Raw genomic sequence first — 17,107 nt, 5'->3', positions numbered from 1 at the left:
CTCAGCTGGGGCTTTCTCTTAAGAGTGGTTTTATACATAGTGAAACCCCCTTGGAGAAAACTAACTTTTCCTTTGGGAGCAGTTACTAGAGATAGTGTCTGGAACCAAACCAGGTCCTCTGCAAAAACAGCCAATGCTCTGAACAACTGAGCTATTTCTCCAGTCCCTATTTGCTAGTTTTTACAAATGACATTTAAAAGCATACAAATGAAAGCTAACTGAAAGCTTTGTGTTCTCCAAGCCCAGCCTTTTTGAGACTTTACTTTTGGACATTGCTATGGTGAGCACAAGACACACTCTGCACCCCTGGTATTTTTCTTGTGTGCATCCATTTCAAATTCTACCTTACCCTCATAGTCCTATTAACCTATATCATAGTGCCTGAAGAAGACTTGAATATATGCTACCTCTAACACTTAGCATAACTCACTCTTATTTTTCTGGACCAAGGCTAGTACCACACTAGTAAACATCATCTGTTGGTTCCAGTTTCATTTCTGTGGCTGCTGCTAAAATACTCCAGCCAAACACAATTTCCAGGAGGAAGGACTTGTCTGATTTACAATTCCAGGTTACAACCCACCAAGAGATGTCAAAGCAGCTAGTGAAATCCCACACACACTCAAAAGCAAGAGGGACTTGCTTCCTTGCAGAGAAGGAAGGAGGGAGGTAAGAAGGTAGGCAAGGCACCTCATGAAAGACCCCAGCTTCTGAGCAGCCTAGTCACCAAGGAAGGCCACAAGAGGTTCTAGACATGGTTGTAGCCAGGTTACCTCTGCTCCCTAGCTTAAATAATCCTCAAAGAAAAACGGAAACTATATGTTCTCCCAGAACTTTCCATAACCAGAACCCAAATCAATGACCTACCTGATGAGTACCATCTTCTTTGAAGGAAGACAAAGAGCCGTTAGAACAATAATTCTTTCTTCCTGAGATAGGCTGTCCTGGAACTCTTTCTACCGAACAGATTGGCCTAGATTGGATGTCCTCTTGCCTGTGTCTCCCAAGGTGAAGGCAGCAAGATGAGACTACTGTGTCTCAGCCTGGGCAGAGCTTGAGTATATATACGTTTCCCCAAGCCCCGCCTCCACAATGACACACCTCTAATCCAACAAGGCCACACCTCCCAATAGTACCACACCCTGATCCAAGCATAATTCAATCACCACACCAAACACACAAACAAACAAAGGACACTTCTTAGCCCGGCATGGTGGCACACACCTTAAATCCAAGCACTCCGGAGGCAGAGGCAGGTGGATTTCTGAGTTCAAGGCCAGCCTGGTCTACAGAGTGAGTTCCAGGACAGCCAGAGCTATACAGAGAAACCCTGTTTCAAAAAACTAAAAAAAAAAAAAAAAAAAAAAAACCCCAAAAAAAAAAGAGGACACTTCTTACTGCCTACTGGTTTTCTATGGTAATGAGAGACAAAACAGGCTACTGAGGACAAAGTTAAAATAATGAATGTAGGAAATCAGAAACACATAGACCAAAACCTGGGATGTAGGGTTGAAAGAAAGGGATGGTGCTAGAGAGATGGCCCAGTGGTTTTTAGCACTGAATGCCCTTTGAAAGTCCTGAGTTCAAATCCCAAAAACCACATGGATGCTCACAAACATCCATAAATAAATCTGACGCCTCCTTCTGGCACATCTGAAGACAGTTACAGTGTAATTAGATATAGCAATAAACAAATCCTATCAGATCTAAGAGAGGTCCTGAATTAAAATCCCAGCAACCACATGATGGCTCAAAATGATCAGTACAACTACAGTGTACTCATATACATAAAATAAATGAATTGATTAATCTTTTAAAAAAAAGGAGCCAGGTGTGATGGCGCACGTCTTTAATCCCAGCACTCAGGAGGCAGAGGCACGCATATTTCTGAGTTCAAGGCCAGCCTGGTCTACAAAGTGAGTTCTAGGACAACCAGGACAATACAGAGAAACCCTGTCTCAAAAAAAAAAAAAAAAAAAAAAAAAAAGAAGAAGAGAAAAAAAAAGAAAAGAAAAGAAAAGAAAAGGAGGGCGGGGTGAAGATGGCTATGTTTTCTACTGTCAAGGCTCATTTTCCACAAAGGCATATCATATAGGACTATGGTTATATAGAGATCAGCAATTTTACTTAAAACACAATTAACAGAGTACATCTGTAAAGCTGATTTGCTGTCACAGAGGGGAAAGGCTCTTGCTGCCATGCTTGACTACACGAGTATTCTCAGATAGATGGAGAAAACAGAATCTCTCAGGTTGTTCTCTGACTTTCACACGGGTGTTGAGGTACTTTGACAAACATACACTCACATACAAAAACGAACACCCACACACTCATACACTACAAGTAACAAATCTTATTTTATACTTCTATTATATATATAAAAAGGTGTTTTGTGTGTATGTTCATCTGTAACCACATGCATGCTTGGTGACCAAGGAGGCTAAAAGAGGGCATTGGACCCCCTGAGTACTAGAGTATCACAGGCCTGTCTGCCACCATGTGGGTGGTGGGAATTATTGTTCTTATCTGGTCTCTTAAACCCAAAAATATAGTATTTATAAATGACTTACTACAAGCATTGCTTTCCTTTAATTAGGTGGAATGTGGGTTTGGTACCCTTGTGCTAGCTTTTCATGAGTGCCCTAGTTCATCTGCCTCTAGAACTTAGCAAGTCACCTGTGTTTCAGCCCCTCCTCCCCAGCAACTTACAAAATATACAAAGAACAAACCAAAACTTCAGAAGACCTAACTTCTCTCTGTCTCAGTTTTAAACCCTGGATTCTTGAAGTTGTGAGGAAGTTGCAGTGAGCTGACAGGGCTGAGGAGGAGGTTGCTCATTCCGTGCAGTACTCACTACTCAAGCAAATAGACTTGAATTTGATGCAATTCATTTCTGTAAAACTGGTGGATGTATTATAAACAAACCCCAACAGAATAGCTTCAGTGAGCTTTTATCAGTTCACTAGCATTGGTTCTTGGAAAAGGAGGTTTGACCAACACAGGACACCCAGAACAACAAACACCACATGTGCTAGAGTTGTAAGTTGTAAGTGTTGGCTGGTGGGCCACAAAGATCCACAAAAGGAAAAGAGTGGATTCTCTGCCTGCAAAGATGCAGTCAACAGCAACTTTCGTGGTCTGAATATGCTTGGCCAGGGTTTTGTCGTATTCGGAGTTCTGGCCTTCTTAGAGTAGATTTGTCACCATAGGCATGGACTTTTTATGATTCTCATTCTAGCTGCCTAGCAGTCAGTATTCTGCTAGCAGCTTTCAGATGAAGATATAAACCTCTCAGTTCCTCCCGCACTTTTCCTGCCTGGATGCTACTATGTTCCTGCCTTAATAATAATGTACTGAACCTCTGAACATTGAAGCCAGTCCCAATGAAATGTTATCCTTATAGAAGTTGCCCTGATTGTGGTGTTTGCTCATGGCAGTCAAACCCAGCCAAGTCAGAAGTTGGTACCAGGGAATGGGGTATTGCTGTGACAGGTCTAAAAATGCTTCTCTTTGGGAGAATGTAGATTTGGGGACTTTAGATTTGGAAAGCAGTGGAATGCTTCAAGTGGAGCTTACTGGGCTATCTTAGTAGGAATATAGAAGACTCTGTTACTGAGAGTGATCTGAAATGTGAAGTCCTGGCCCAAGAGATTTCAGTGGAGAAAAACTTCAGTATGTGGCCTAGAGACTGTTTTTTGTAGTATTTTGGTGAACAGTATAGCTACTCTTTATCCTAGTCTGAAAAACCAGAATGAGACTAAGACTCAGAAACTCAGATTAATTGTATTGACAAAAGAGGTCTCAGAAATGCTTATCATAGACTTTGTTCTCTGCTTACATCTCATGAAGAACATTTAGAATATGCATAACTAGCTTAGAAAGGAAAAGTAGAAAATAAAATATATAGTATTAAGGGGGGGGCACCAGGAAGTGAAATGGAGCTGAATCTTGAGTTCATGGATATTAAATTGAATTAAGGGAGTTGTGAACTTGTGGCAAAATGTGATACAATGAAATTTAGATCCAGTATGGTGGTGCATTGCTTTAATCCCAGGAGATAAAGCCAAGCAGATCTCTGAGGTCAAGGTCAGCCAGAGACAGAGCAAGTTCTAGGTGAAGAAAAGCTTAAATCCAGGGGTGGTGATACACACCTTTAATCCCAGAAGAAAAAGCCAAGCAGATATCTCTGAGATCAAGGTCAGCCAGAGACAGAGCAAGTTCGAGGTGAAGAAAAGCTTAAATCCAGGCAGAGTGGTACACACCTTTAATCCCAGGAGACAGGCAGTCAGATCTCTGAGTCAAGGTCAATCTCCAGGGGAAGATCCAGGACAGTCAAGCTTAGGCAGTGAAGGAGTTGGAAAAGAGGAAGCTGCTGATGTTGTAAGAGAAAAAAGGGACTGTGTTCCAGCCACTGCAAGCAGCAGAACTTGTCAGCTTTGGCCATATGGCTCTGGCTCTATAGCCAAGAAGAAAAGGAGACTACTGGGACAATTGGTGCTGGTTAGCTGGAGTCAGGAAATTAGTGGTGATTATGAAGAGACGAGCATTGCTAAGGTGAAATCTTCGGGGAAATGTTTTCTGAAAACATAAGGAACCTGTGTTCCAGAGACAGGCAAGGTTGTGGGAACCTCCTGCTGCAGCTGGACTTGGTAATGTGTTAGAGTCACCCAGGGGGTACTGGTTTTGAGAAAAAAAAAAAGGTCATAAAAGGACTGTCTTTTGGGAGCTTGACTTATGTGACCCCACTCTCTGGTCTCACAAAAGTTCAAGCATGGAGTGACATCCTCAAGATGTCTGAGAGGAATCACTTAGTCAATTTCATCTAAAGGAAAAAAAGCAGGAAAGTGAAAGTGGGTGGGTGGGGATCAGCAGCTATTCTCCTAAAGTGTCTGGGGCTAAGTACCAGAAAGCAGTGAAGATGTGGCAGAGTTCTTGCAGATTACAGACACACCTTGACTTTATACAAGCTATGAGCTGAGCAATTGATCATCCATTTTCTGAAAGACAATAGAGACAAAGGGTACAGCTAAGTGCCCCCTCCTCTTATTCTATTGGATATTTTATTTTTTTACATTTCTTTTCTAACTTTCTTTCTTTCTTTTTTGGTGGGGGGTTTGGTTTTTTGTGGGTTTTTTTTTTTTTTTTTTTTTTTTTGGTTTTTTAGACAGGGTTTCTCTGTGTAGCCCTAGTAGACCAGGCTGGCTTGGAACTCAGAAATCTGCCTGCCTCTGCCTCCCAATTGCCTTTATTTACAATTCAACTGTTATCCCCATCCTGTTTTGGGTTTCTCCCCCAAAAAAAAAAAATTGCCTGCCCCTATCCTCTACCCCTCCCTGCCCCACCCCCACCTCCCTGCAACTCACTCACTCCTGCTTCCTGCCCCTGGCATTCCCCCACATTAGTGTATACAACCTTCTTAGGACAAAGTGCCTATCCTCCCACTGATATCTGTCTAGGCCATCCTTTGCTGCATATGCAGCTAGAGCCAGGAGTCCCACTATGTGTTCTCTTTGGTTGGTGCTTTAATCCCTGGGAGCTCTGGGAATACTGGCTAGTTCATACTTGTTGCTCCTATCCGGCTGAAAGCCCCTTCAGGTCCTTGGGTCCTTTCTCTAGCTCCTTCATTGTGGATCCTATTCTCAGTCCAATGGATGGCTGTGAGCATCCACCTCTGTATTTGTGAGGAGCTGGCAGATCCTCTCAGGAGAGAGCTTGTAATGTAGAAAATTTAACTTTGTCCCCCTAGACCAAGTTGGAGCCAAGAAAGAAAAATAGTTGGGAACACAGCTTCTGCTCCAATCCAATTGCGCGCGGGACCTGAGACTGCATTAGTTAGGGAAACAGAAAACCGGCCTGAGTAGGGCCACAGGCCTCTTCCGGCCTGAACAGCACCGGGGTAGCTAGAGCGCAGTGTGGCTGACACCCGCCAGCTACCCACGACCCCCACCACAGGATTTTGAGACTTCTGGTGAGTGGAACACAGCTTCTGCTCCAGTCCAATCACGTGGGACCTGAGACTGCTTTGGTTGGGGAGGCAGAAATCCGGCCTGAGTAGTGCCACAAGCCTCTTCCAGTCAGAAAAGCACCGGGGTAGCTAGGGCACAGGGTCGGCTGACACTTGCCAGCTACCCACAACACCCGCCACAGGATCTTAAGACTTCTGGTGAGTGGAACACAGCTTCTGCTCCAATCCAATTGAGCGTGGGACCTGAGACTGCATTAGTTGGGGAAGCAGAAAACGGGCCTGAGTAGGGCCACAGGCCTCTTCCGGCCGGACCAGCACCGGGGTAGCTAGAGCGCAGGGTCAGCTGACACCCGCCAGCTACCCATGACCCCCGCCACAGGATTTTGAGACTGCTGGTGAGTGGAACACAGCTTCTGCTCCAATCTTTAAACAGTGACAACTACAACAACTAACCCCAGAGATTACCAGATGGGGAAAGGTAAATGTAATAATCTTACTAACAGAAACCAAGACCACTCACCATCATGAGAACCCAGCACTCCCACTTCGCCCAGTCCAGGGCACCCCAACACACCGGAAAAGCTAGAGGAAAATATGTAATAAAATATTAAAAATTAAAAAAAAAAGAACAGAATGCCAACTTTAACAACAAAAATAACAGGAAACAACAATTACTTTTCCTTAATATCTCATAATATCAATGGACTCAACTCCCCGATAAAAAGACATAGACTAACAAACTGGCTACACAAACAAGACCCAACATTTTGCTGCTTACAGGAAACTCATCTCAGAGGAAAAGATAGACACTACCTCAGAATGAAAGGCTGGAAAACAATTTTCCAAGCAAATGGTATGAAGAAACAAGCTGGAGTAGCCATTCTAATATCTGATAAGATTGACTTCCAACCCAAAGTAATCAAAAAAGACAGGGAGGGACACTTCATACTCATCAAAGGTAAAATCCTCCAAGAGGAACTATCAATCCTGAATATCTACGCTCCAAATACAAAGGCAGCCACATTCATTAAAGAAACTTTAGTAAATCTCAAAGCACACATTGCACCTCATACAATAATACTGGGAGACTTCAACACACCACTTTCACCAATGGACAGATCATGGAAACAGAAACTAAACAGGGACACAGTGAAACTAACAGAAATTATGAATCAAATGGATCTAGCAGATATCTACAGAACATTCTATCCTAAAACAAAAGGATATACCTTCTTCTCAGCACCTCATGGTACCTTCTCCAAAATTGACCACATAATTGGTCACAAAACAGGCCTCAACAGATACAAAAATATTGAAATTGTCCCATGCATCCTATCAGATCACCATGGACTAAGGCTGATCTTCAATAACAAAATAAATAATAGAAAGCCAACCTTCACGTGGAAACTGAACAACACTCTTCTCAATGATACCTTGGTCAAGGAAGGAATAAAGAAAGAAATTAAGGACTTTTTAGAGTTCAATGAAAATGAAGCCACAACATACCCAAACTTATGGGACACAATGAAAGCATTTCTAAGAGGAAAACTGATAGCTCTGAGTGCCTCCAAAAGGAAACTAGAGAGAGCACACATTAGCAGCTTGACAACATACCTAAAAGCACTAGAACAAAAGGAAGCAAATTCACCCAAGAGGAGTAGACGGCAGGAAATAATCAAACTCAGGGGCGAAATCAACCAAGTGGAAACAAGAAGAACTATTCAAAGAATCAACCAATCAAAGAGCTGGTTCTTTGAGAAAATCAACAAGATAGATAAACCCTTAGCCAGACTCACTAGAGGGCACAGGGAAAGTATCCTAATTAATAAAATCAGAAATGAAAAAGGAGACATAGCAACAGATCCTGAAGACATCCGAAACACCATCAGATCCTTCTACCAAAGGCTATACTCAACAAAACTGGAGAACCTGGATGAAATGGAGAAGTTCCTAGACAGATACCAGGTACCAAAGTTGAATCAAGATCAGGTTAATGATCTAAACAGCCCTATATCCCCCAAAGAAATAGAAGCAGTCATTAATAGTCTCCCAACTAAAAAAAGCCCAGGACCAGATGGGTTTAGTGCAGAGTTCTATCAGACCTTCAAAGAAGATCTAATCCCAGTTCTTCACAAACTATTCCACAAAATAGAAACAGAAGGTACTCTACCCAACTCATTCTATGAAGCCACAATTACTCTGATACCTAAACCACAAAAAGACCCAACAAAGATAGAAAACTTCAGACCAATATCCCTTATGAATATTGATGCAAAAATCCTCAATAAAGTTCTTGCTAACCGAATTCAAGAACACATCAAAACAATCATCCATCCTGACCAAGTAGGTTTCATCCCAGGGATGCAGGGATGGTTCAATATACGGAAATCCATCAACGTAATCCAGTATATAAACAAACTCAAAGACAAAAACCACATGGTCATCTCGTTAGATGCAGAAAAAGCCTTTGAAAAGATCCAACACCCATTCATGATAAAAGTCTTGGAAAGATCAGGAATTCAAGGCCCATACCTAAACATGATAAAAGCAATCTACAGCAAACCAGTAGCCAACATCAAAGTAAATGGTCAGAAGCTTGAAGCAATCCCTCTAAAATCAGGGACTAGACAAGGCTGTCCACTTTCTCCATACCTATTCAACATTGTACTTGAAGTCCTAGCCAGAGCAATTCGACAACAAAAGGAGATCAAAGGGATACAAATTGGAAAAGATGAAGTCAAAATATCACTCTTTGCAGATGATATGATAGTATATATAAGTGACCCTAAAAATTCCACCAGAGAACTCCTAAGCCTGATAAACAGCTTCGGTAAAGTAGCTGGATATAAAATTAACTCAAACAAATCAATGGCCTTTCTCTACACAAAGAATAAACAGGCTGAGAAAGAAAGTAGGGAAACAACACCCTTCTCAATAGTCACAAATAATATAAAATATCTTGGCGTGACTCTAACTAAGGAAGTGAAAGATCTGTATAATAAAAACTTCAAGTCTCTGAAGAAAGAAATTATAGAAGATCTCAGAGATGGAAAGATCTCCCATGCTCATGGATTGGCAGGATCAACATTGTAAAAATGGCTATCTTGCCAAAAGCAATCTACAGATTCAATGCAATCCCCATCAAAATTCCAAATCAATTCTTCAACGAATTAGAAAGTGCAATCTGCAAATTCATCTGGAATAACAAAAAACCTAGGATAGCAAAAACTCTTCTCAAGGATAAAAGAACCTCTGGTGGAATCACCATGCCGGACCTAAAGCTCTACTACAGAGCAATTGTGATAAAAACTGCATGGTACTGGTATAGTGACAGACAAATAGACCAATGGAATAGAATTGAAGACCCAGAAATGAACCCACACACCTAGGGTCACTTGATCTTCGACAAGGGAGCTAAAAACATCCAGTGGAAGAAAGACAGCATTTTCAACAAATGGTGCTGGCACAACTGGTTGTTAACATGTAGAAGAATGTGAATCGATCCATTCCTATCTCCTTGTACTAAGGTCAAGTCTAAGTGGATCAAGGAACTTCACATAAAACCAGAGACACTGAAACTTATAGAAGAGAAAGTGGGGAAAAGCCTTGAAGATATGTGCACAGGGGAAAAATTCTTGAATAGAACAGCAATGGCTTGTGCTGTAAGATCGAGAATTGACAATTGGGACCTCATGAAACTGCAAAGCTTCTGCAAGGCAAAAGACACCATCAATAAGACAAAAAAACCACCAACAGATCGGGAAAGGATCTTTACCTATCCTAAATCAGATAAGGGACTAATATCCAATATATATAAAGTACTCAAGAAGGTGGACTCCAGAAAGTCAAATAACCCCATTGAAAAATGGGGCTCAGAACTGAACAAAGAATTCTCACCTGAGGAATACCGAATGGCAGAGAAGCACCTGAAAAAATGTTCAACATCCTTAATCATCAGGGAAATGCAAATCAAAACAACCCTGAGATTCCACCTCACACCAGTCAGAATGGCTAAGATCAAAAATTCAGGTGACAGCAGATGCTGGCGAGGATGTGGAGAAAGAGGAACACTCCTCCATTGTTTTTGGGATTGCAAGCTGGTACAACCACTCTGGAAATCAGTCTGGCGGTTCCTCAGAAAATTGGACATAGTACTACCGGAGGATCCAGCAATACCTCTCCTGGGCATATATCCAGAAGATGTCCCAACCCGTAAAAAGGACACATGCTCCACTATGTTCATAGCAGCCTTATTTATAATAGCCAGAAGCTGGAAAGAACCCAGATGTCCCTCAACAGAGGAATGGATACAGAAATTATGGTACATTTACACAATGGAGTACTACTCAGCTATTAAAAAGAATGAATTTATGAAATTCCTAGCCAAATGGATGGACCTCGAGGGCATCATCTTGAGTGAGGTAACACAATCACAAAAGAACTCACACAATATGTATTCACTGAATAGTGGATATTAGCCCAAAACTTAGGATACCCAAGATATAAGATACAATTTGCTAAACGCATGAAACTCAAGAAGAATGAGGACTGAAGTGTGGACACTGTGCCCCTTCTTAGAATTGGGAATAAAACACCCAGGGAAGGAGTTACAGAGACAAAGTTCGTAGCTGTGATGAAATGATGGACCATTTAGCATGTGCTACTCCAGTACCCAGGGGGTTCAATGCCCTCTTTTAGCCTCCTTGGTCATCAAGCATGCATGTGGTTACAGATGGACATACACACAAAATGCCTTTATACATATATATATATATATATATATATATATATATACATATATATATAATAAAATTATAAAATAAGATTTGTTACATATAGTGTATGAGTGTGTGTGTTTGTTTTTGTGTGTGTGTGTTTGTCAAAATACCTCAACACCTGTGTGAAGGTCAGAGAACAACCTGAGAGATTCTGTTTTCTCTATCTTTCTGAGAATATTCTGGTAATCAAGCATGGCAGCAAGAGCCTTTCCCCACTGTGATAGCAAATCAGCTTTACAGATCCACTCTGTAAATTGTTCTGTAAGTAAAATTACTGATCTCTATATAACCATAGTCCTATGAGGACAATGAGGGATCATCATGATACAAGCATCCCATATGATATACCTTTGTAGAAAATGAGCCTTGACTGTAAGAAAACATAGCCATCTCATGCCAACCACCTTTTTTTTTTTTTTTTTTTTTTTTTGAGACAGGGTTTCTCTGTATAGCCATGTTCGTCCTAGAATTCACTTTGTAGACCAAGCTGGTCACAAACTCCGAAATCTGCGTGCCTCTGCCTCCTGAATGCTGGGATTAAAGGTGTGTGCCATCACACCAGGCTCCTTTTTTTTTAAAGATTAATTAATTAATTCATTTATTTTATGTATATGAGTACACTGTAGTTGTACTGATCATTTTGAGCCATCATGTGGCAAGGCCACACCTCCTAATCCTTCCTAAACAATCTACCAACTGAAAACCAAACATTCAAAATGAGGAGCCAAATGGGGGTAGGGAGGCCCTCTCATTCAAATCACCAGAGTAGCCCTGCTTTCCTAGCCCAGCATATGTAAAGTAAGGTCAGAAGAACACCTGAACAGTAATCAGTCTTTGTACCATTTCAAAAAGCAGGTGGTTAGACCTCACCCTATGTACACTGAATCACCAAATCAGCTGTAAGATTCCTTCTGTGAATAAAATACTGGGTGATTTTACTCAAAAGCTCGTTAGCAAATGTTCTTCTTTACCTACATCCCAAATGTACTCAGACTTAAGAATAGTACAGGCATACACTCCACTTTAGTATTCACTTGTTTATTGATAAATGCTGCTAGAGGGAGAAGCAGGTGGAAGCCAAGTTTTTAGAGCTTAATCAAGAGCATAGCTTAATGGTTAAATCCATCTCCAACTCTCTTGGATGCCTATCAGATCAAAGGTAGATTTTATGACCACTCCTATGATTTTAATAAGAAATGTTCTCTTACAGGCTCAGGTATCAAACACCTGGGCCCCAGCTGCTGACAATGTTTTGGGAGGTTCTAAAAAAAGTAAAGAGATGGGACATAGTTGGAAAAAGCAAGACTTTGAAGGTTGGACTGGTCCTGGACAATCTCTCATTCTCACTTCCTGTCCACCAAGAGAGGAGCAGCCTCTGCCACATGCTCCTCTGTCCATGATGCTCTGTCCAAGAGCATAAGACGACAAATCACCCTGATGTGAAACTATGAGTAAAATAAATTCCTCCTCATTTAGTTTATATCAAACAATATAACAATGAGAAAAAGAGCTATTACGATATAGCCTCTCATGGATTTAATATGAATGGTTCTATTGGCTCATATATTTGAATAAGTGGTCCTTAGATAGTAGTGCCACTTGAGAGAGACCTTGGAGGTGTACCCTTGTTGACGGAAGTATGTCTTTGGGGATGGACTCCGGATTTCAAATGCTTAAGCTAGGCCCAGTGTCTCTCTCTTCCTGCTACCTCCCAATCTGCATGTACAACTCTCAGCTACCTCTCCAGAACCATGTCTACCTCCATGCTGCCATATTCCTTCCATGATGAAAATGGACTGGACCTCTGAACTGTAAGCCAGTCCCAGTTAAATATTTTCCTTTATAAAAGTTGCCGTGGTCATGGCAGCATGGAACCATAAGATACAGTCATTCTTCTAAGACCTCAAGACCAAATCAGAGGGAAACACAATGACTCAACTATCAGAGTAATTCTCTCCCCCTGGTAGGTGCCTGGGTTGGGTGGCTGGTTGGTTGGTTAATCGTCTGGTTGGTTGACTAATTTGAGACAGAGTCTAAGTAGCCCTAGCTGGCCTGGATCTCTCTAGGTAGAAAAGGTTGGCCCCAAACACACCACCACCTTCAGGCTCCCTGAGTTGATTCATAATGTGGAAACTTAAATCCAACTATTTGCTTCTGTGCTCTCAGCTATCCAAAGATCTCAGCTCACTCATGAAGAGTCTTAACAGATCAGCCTTCCAGATATCCAAAAGACTTTTGGCCCTTCCTCCCTACCTTCTACTCACTCTATTACAACTTGCTAGTTTCCATCATACCAAAAGGTGCACACCCAAAGTAACTACTTGTAGCTTTGTGTGCTACCCTACCTCTGAGGCAACTATTGTCAACTCTATTCTAACCCAAAACAACCAAAAGAGACATGCAAAGCAATGGGCCTGGCCATATATGGTCCCCAGAAAGTCACATGCCAGACTGTAGTCAAACACACCATAGGTCATCAAAAAACTTTACTAACTGAATTAATCAATAAATGGATCAACTATACCCCATGAGACCTGGTAGAACCAAGAAAAGCACAGTTTCTTTAGATGAATATACCTTGGGCCTCCAACTCAATAGCCATGGTGCTCCCATGACTCCCACACTGTCTCCCAACCTGCGCTCCTCTGAAACCCAGCCTCCTGCTGTAGCATCCTCCATAGCAGCTGCTAATGGACTGCATACAATCTGCTCTACCCTTGACACTAGCTCTGCATATATCAAAGGAACAGGGAGGCAACCCCATTTCCAAATGTCCTCCATAATAAAAGTGGTGGGGATTGAAATCCATAAAATCTCTGATAGAAGAGCCCAACTGTGCCTACATAGATTGGAGTTGGAGTTTTCCATAAGGTGTCAGAGCCTTCAACATGCAGATGAGCTGCCTCCCTCTGCGTATGTTAAAAGGCCTGTCATGTGTAAAATATGTCTGCCAATGAAAACTACCTTTCATTATTAAAGCTTCTGCTAATGAGTCTCCTGCCCTGTTCTGTTTCCTTGCCTTGCCTTTCACCTGAGTTACCTCTCATGAAGCCACCTCTCTTACACGAGGTCTGAGCCTACCAAGAACCAAAAACCTCATCACTAGGTAATATTATTTGCAATAAGTAACCTTTAGAGTCCCTCCCCACATGTGGGGTCTGGTGGCACACGCCTTTAATCCTACCACAGAGCACACTCACCTAGTTACTAATCCACATGGAGCAGTAAGATGAGGTATCAAGTGTCATCTTCTTGGGTATAAATGAGGACACTGAGGCACTCGAGGCACTGAAAATGTGAGAGCTCAGGACAAGTTGGCTCAGCTAGCAAAGTGGTGAGAGTGATGTGGACAGGCCTTCCCACTGCAAGGGGAAGGCTTTTGTTTTGTTGTTGTTGTTGTTCTTGTTGTCGTTGTTGTTCTTAAGATATATTTTAGTCTGTGTGTGCATGTGACCATGTGTCTCTGTGTATAAAAATCTGTTTGTGTCTTTGTGTCTATATCTGTGTGTAGCTGACTGTGTGTGCCTGCTTGTCTGTGTACATTTCTGTGTGTGTGGCTGTGTATTTCTCTTTTTGTTATGTCTATGTGAGCCTGTGAATGTTTGTATGTATCTGTATCTGTGTGTCTGTCTGTGTGTCTGTATCCGTTCTTGTGTCAATAGACAAAGCGAGCCATGAGTAGCACACCAGTAAGCAGCATGCCTCCATGGCCTCTGTATTGGCTTCTGCCTCCAGGTTTCTGGCTTGAGCTCCCAACTGAATGGATAATGAACACTTTCCTCCACAGATTGTTTCTGCTCATGGTGTTTTATCAGAGCAATGGAAACTAAACTGAGACACTATCCCTGTATATAACTACCCTGTTACCCCTACATTCTCTGATACTCAATCTATCCCCTTATTCGCACATTATCAGACGAACTATTATGACTTGAAATAACTTAAATTATCTCGTCAATTGGTGTTATCTGTACGCTGCTAGACTATAAAATGTAGGACAGCAAGTGTTTGGATTCACAGTGCCTGTCTTAGATAGAGTTTTATTGTTTTGAAGGTACAACATAACTAGAAAAATCTTTCAAAGGCAAACATTTAAATGGGGCTGGCTTACAGTTTCAGAGGTTTAATCCATTATCATTATTATTATGGCAGGAAGCATGGTAGCATGCTGGCAGAAATGCTGCTGGAGAAGTAGCTGAGAGTTGTATTTTTTATCTGAAGGCAGCCAGGAGAGTATCTTCCACATTGGGAATAACTTTAGTGTGTATATATAAGACCTCAAAGCCCATGTCCACTGTGACATACTTCCTCCACGGAGGTCACACCTACTCTAATAAGGCCGTACCTCCTAATAATGCTCTCTCCCTATGGGTCCAGTATTCAAACACATGAGTCTATGGGGTCCAAACCTATTAAAACCAACACTGGGCCTGACATATAATCAGTATTCCATATGAAGGCAGGATGTTATCAAGAGACAAGTCTCTGTCCTTGCAGATGGAGAGGATCATTTGGCTAAAGTGGGGAAGAAAAGTGATAAATGAAGAAATGCCAGGATAGTTGTGTCCTGTACTGAACCCTAGGAAGGATAGAAGCAGAAGTGAGACAAGGAGAAACTGAGCAGAATCACTGACTCCTTCTTTCACAGCATTGTCAGATAAGAAATCCCAACCTGGCAAGTAAGAAAGTCAGCCATGGTGGTAGAGAAGGGGCTAAGAATAATCTAGGGTGCTGAAATTGCAACTGTAAAGAGCCCAGGTTAAAGCTTAGCATGGCGAAGAAACAGAACCTGGAGTAACTGAGGCAAAGACACTTGTGTGCAAGAAGGTGCAGGTGCCAAGCTAGGCTACACCACATAGAGCTTGAAGGGTTTAGATTTTAATAAGAGCATGAGAGGAATCCATTAGAGAGCTGTAAACCAGGAGGGGTGTGACCAGAGAAGCTCATTAGAAAATGCAGCTAAGCAACCAACGCCAGGAAGGGAACATTTCCAAATCTTTCCATGGCCCAGCTATGTTTCTGCAGCAGGACGACATGAAGCTGGTGATTGCTTATTTATAATTTCATGTAAGATTTTTTTGCATCTCTATTCCAGCAATGAGACACCTGTACGGAGAATCAAAGACAGGGTTCCCCTTTAAATCTCTAGACAAATTCCCTGTAGAGGAGGTGATGAAGAAACTGTCTACCATGTTCCAGGTCTAAGGAAAGAAGAAGAAGCATGAGATAAAAGAAAGTAACAAAACCAGTGTGGTGGCCAACAGCACCCAGAGGTGAGCAGTGCCAATCTGGGAGAACAGCAGCATGGAACACCAACTGCAGATAGGAGGCATGTGTCAACACACACCCAGGACAGAAGGTCCCAGGAGAAACCACCCAAAGCTCAGACCCAAGTTGGTCACCACCCAGATCCATAGAATGTGGTATGACATCCACTTGCCAGTTTCTACTCCTGTTGAACTGATATGTTAGGGCCAGAAGAGCAGAAGCAGGAAGCTCAGAGGAAGGTTGCAACCTCTTGGATCTGGACAACTTCTAGGGACCTAGTCATGTCAGATGCCTCGCCTGCCCCATAATGTCGTCAAGCTATCCTGGACCTAACAGAGAGCTAAAGAAATGTGTTTGGATATTTTAAAGGAAGCGAGTCAACGTGAGTAGTCTAGAATTTCTGACCTGGGAGGTTGGAGTACCATAATAATTAAGCTGACAAACCCTGCACACACACACACACACACACACACACACACACACAAAGTATTGTACCTGGCGACTTTACTGGCATCCTCAGTCCTGAGAAGAAAACTCCTTTATAAAAACAGTTCACACCTCTCAGTTACAGCAAAAACCATGTGAATTCTTCTGTGCATATGCATTTGTACACATGTGATGTGTATTTGTGTGTGCTTGTATGTGCAGGTGCACATGTTGGAGGTGCTCTTCTCCCCAAGTGTCCATACTCTGTTCATTTCTACCCACCTTTCAAGGAGGGGATGACTTTGGAGGATTCTCAAGGGATGCTTGGCTACCAAGTGATGGATTCCAAGGTTGAACAAAAGTACAACTTTCTAAAACCCATGTCTGGGATGATCCATTTCTATGCTGCCACCAGCCAGCTCCAGTGGCCCTATAGAAACCAGAAGGAGCCTCATGCTCATGGCTTAAGTAATGGCTGGCACATATCTTAAACATGAAGCCTCTCTCAGATGTGACGTCCACTCTCATGTTTGACTTCTTGGAGTTGTGTGGGAATGCCCTCATGAAGCAGTATCAGGTCCAGTTCTGGAAGATGATGCTTCTCATCCCAGAGGACTACTTGCCCAGAATTGAAGCCATCACCAGCTCAGGGTCCTTCATACCTCTCAAG

This window comes from Mus caroli, unplaced genomic scaffold (genome assembly GCF_978045245.1).
Source record: "Mus caroli unplaced genomic scaffold, Mus_caroli_1 scaffold_14, whole genome shotgun sequence".
Lineage (NCBI taxonomy): Eukaryota > Metazoa > Chordata > Mammalia > Rodentia > Muridae > Mus > Mus caroli.
This window is presented reverse-complemented; position numbering follows the sequence as displayed.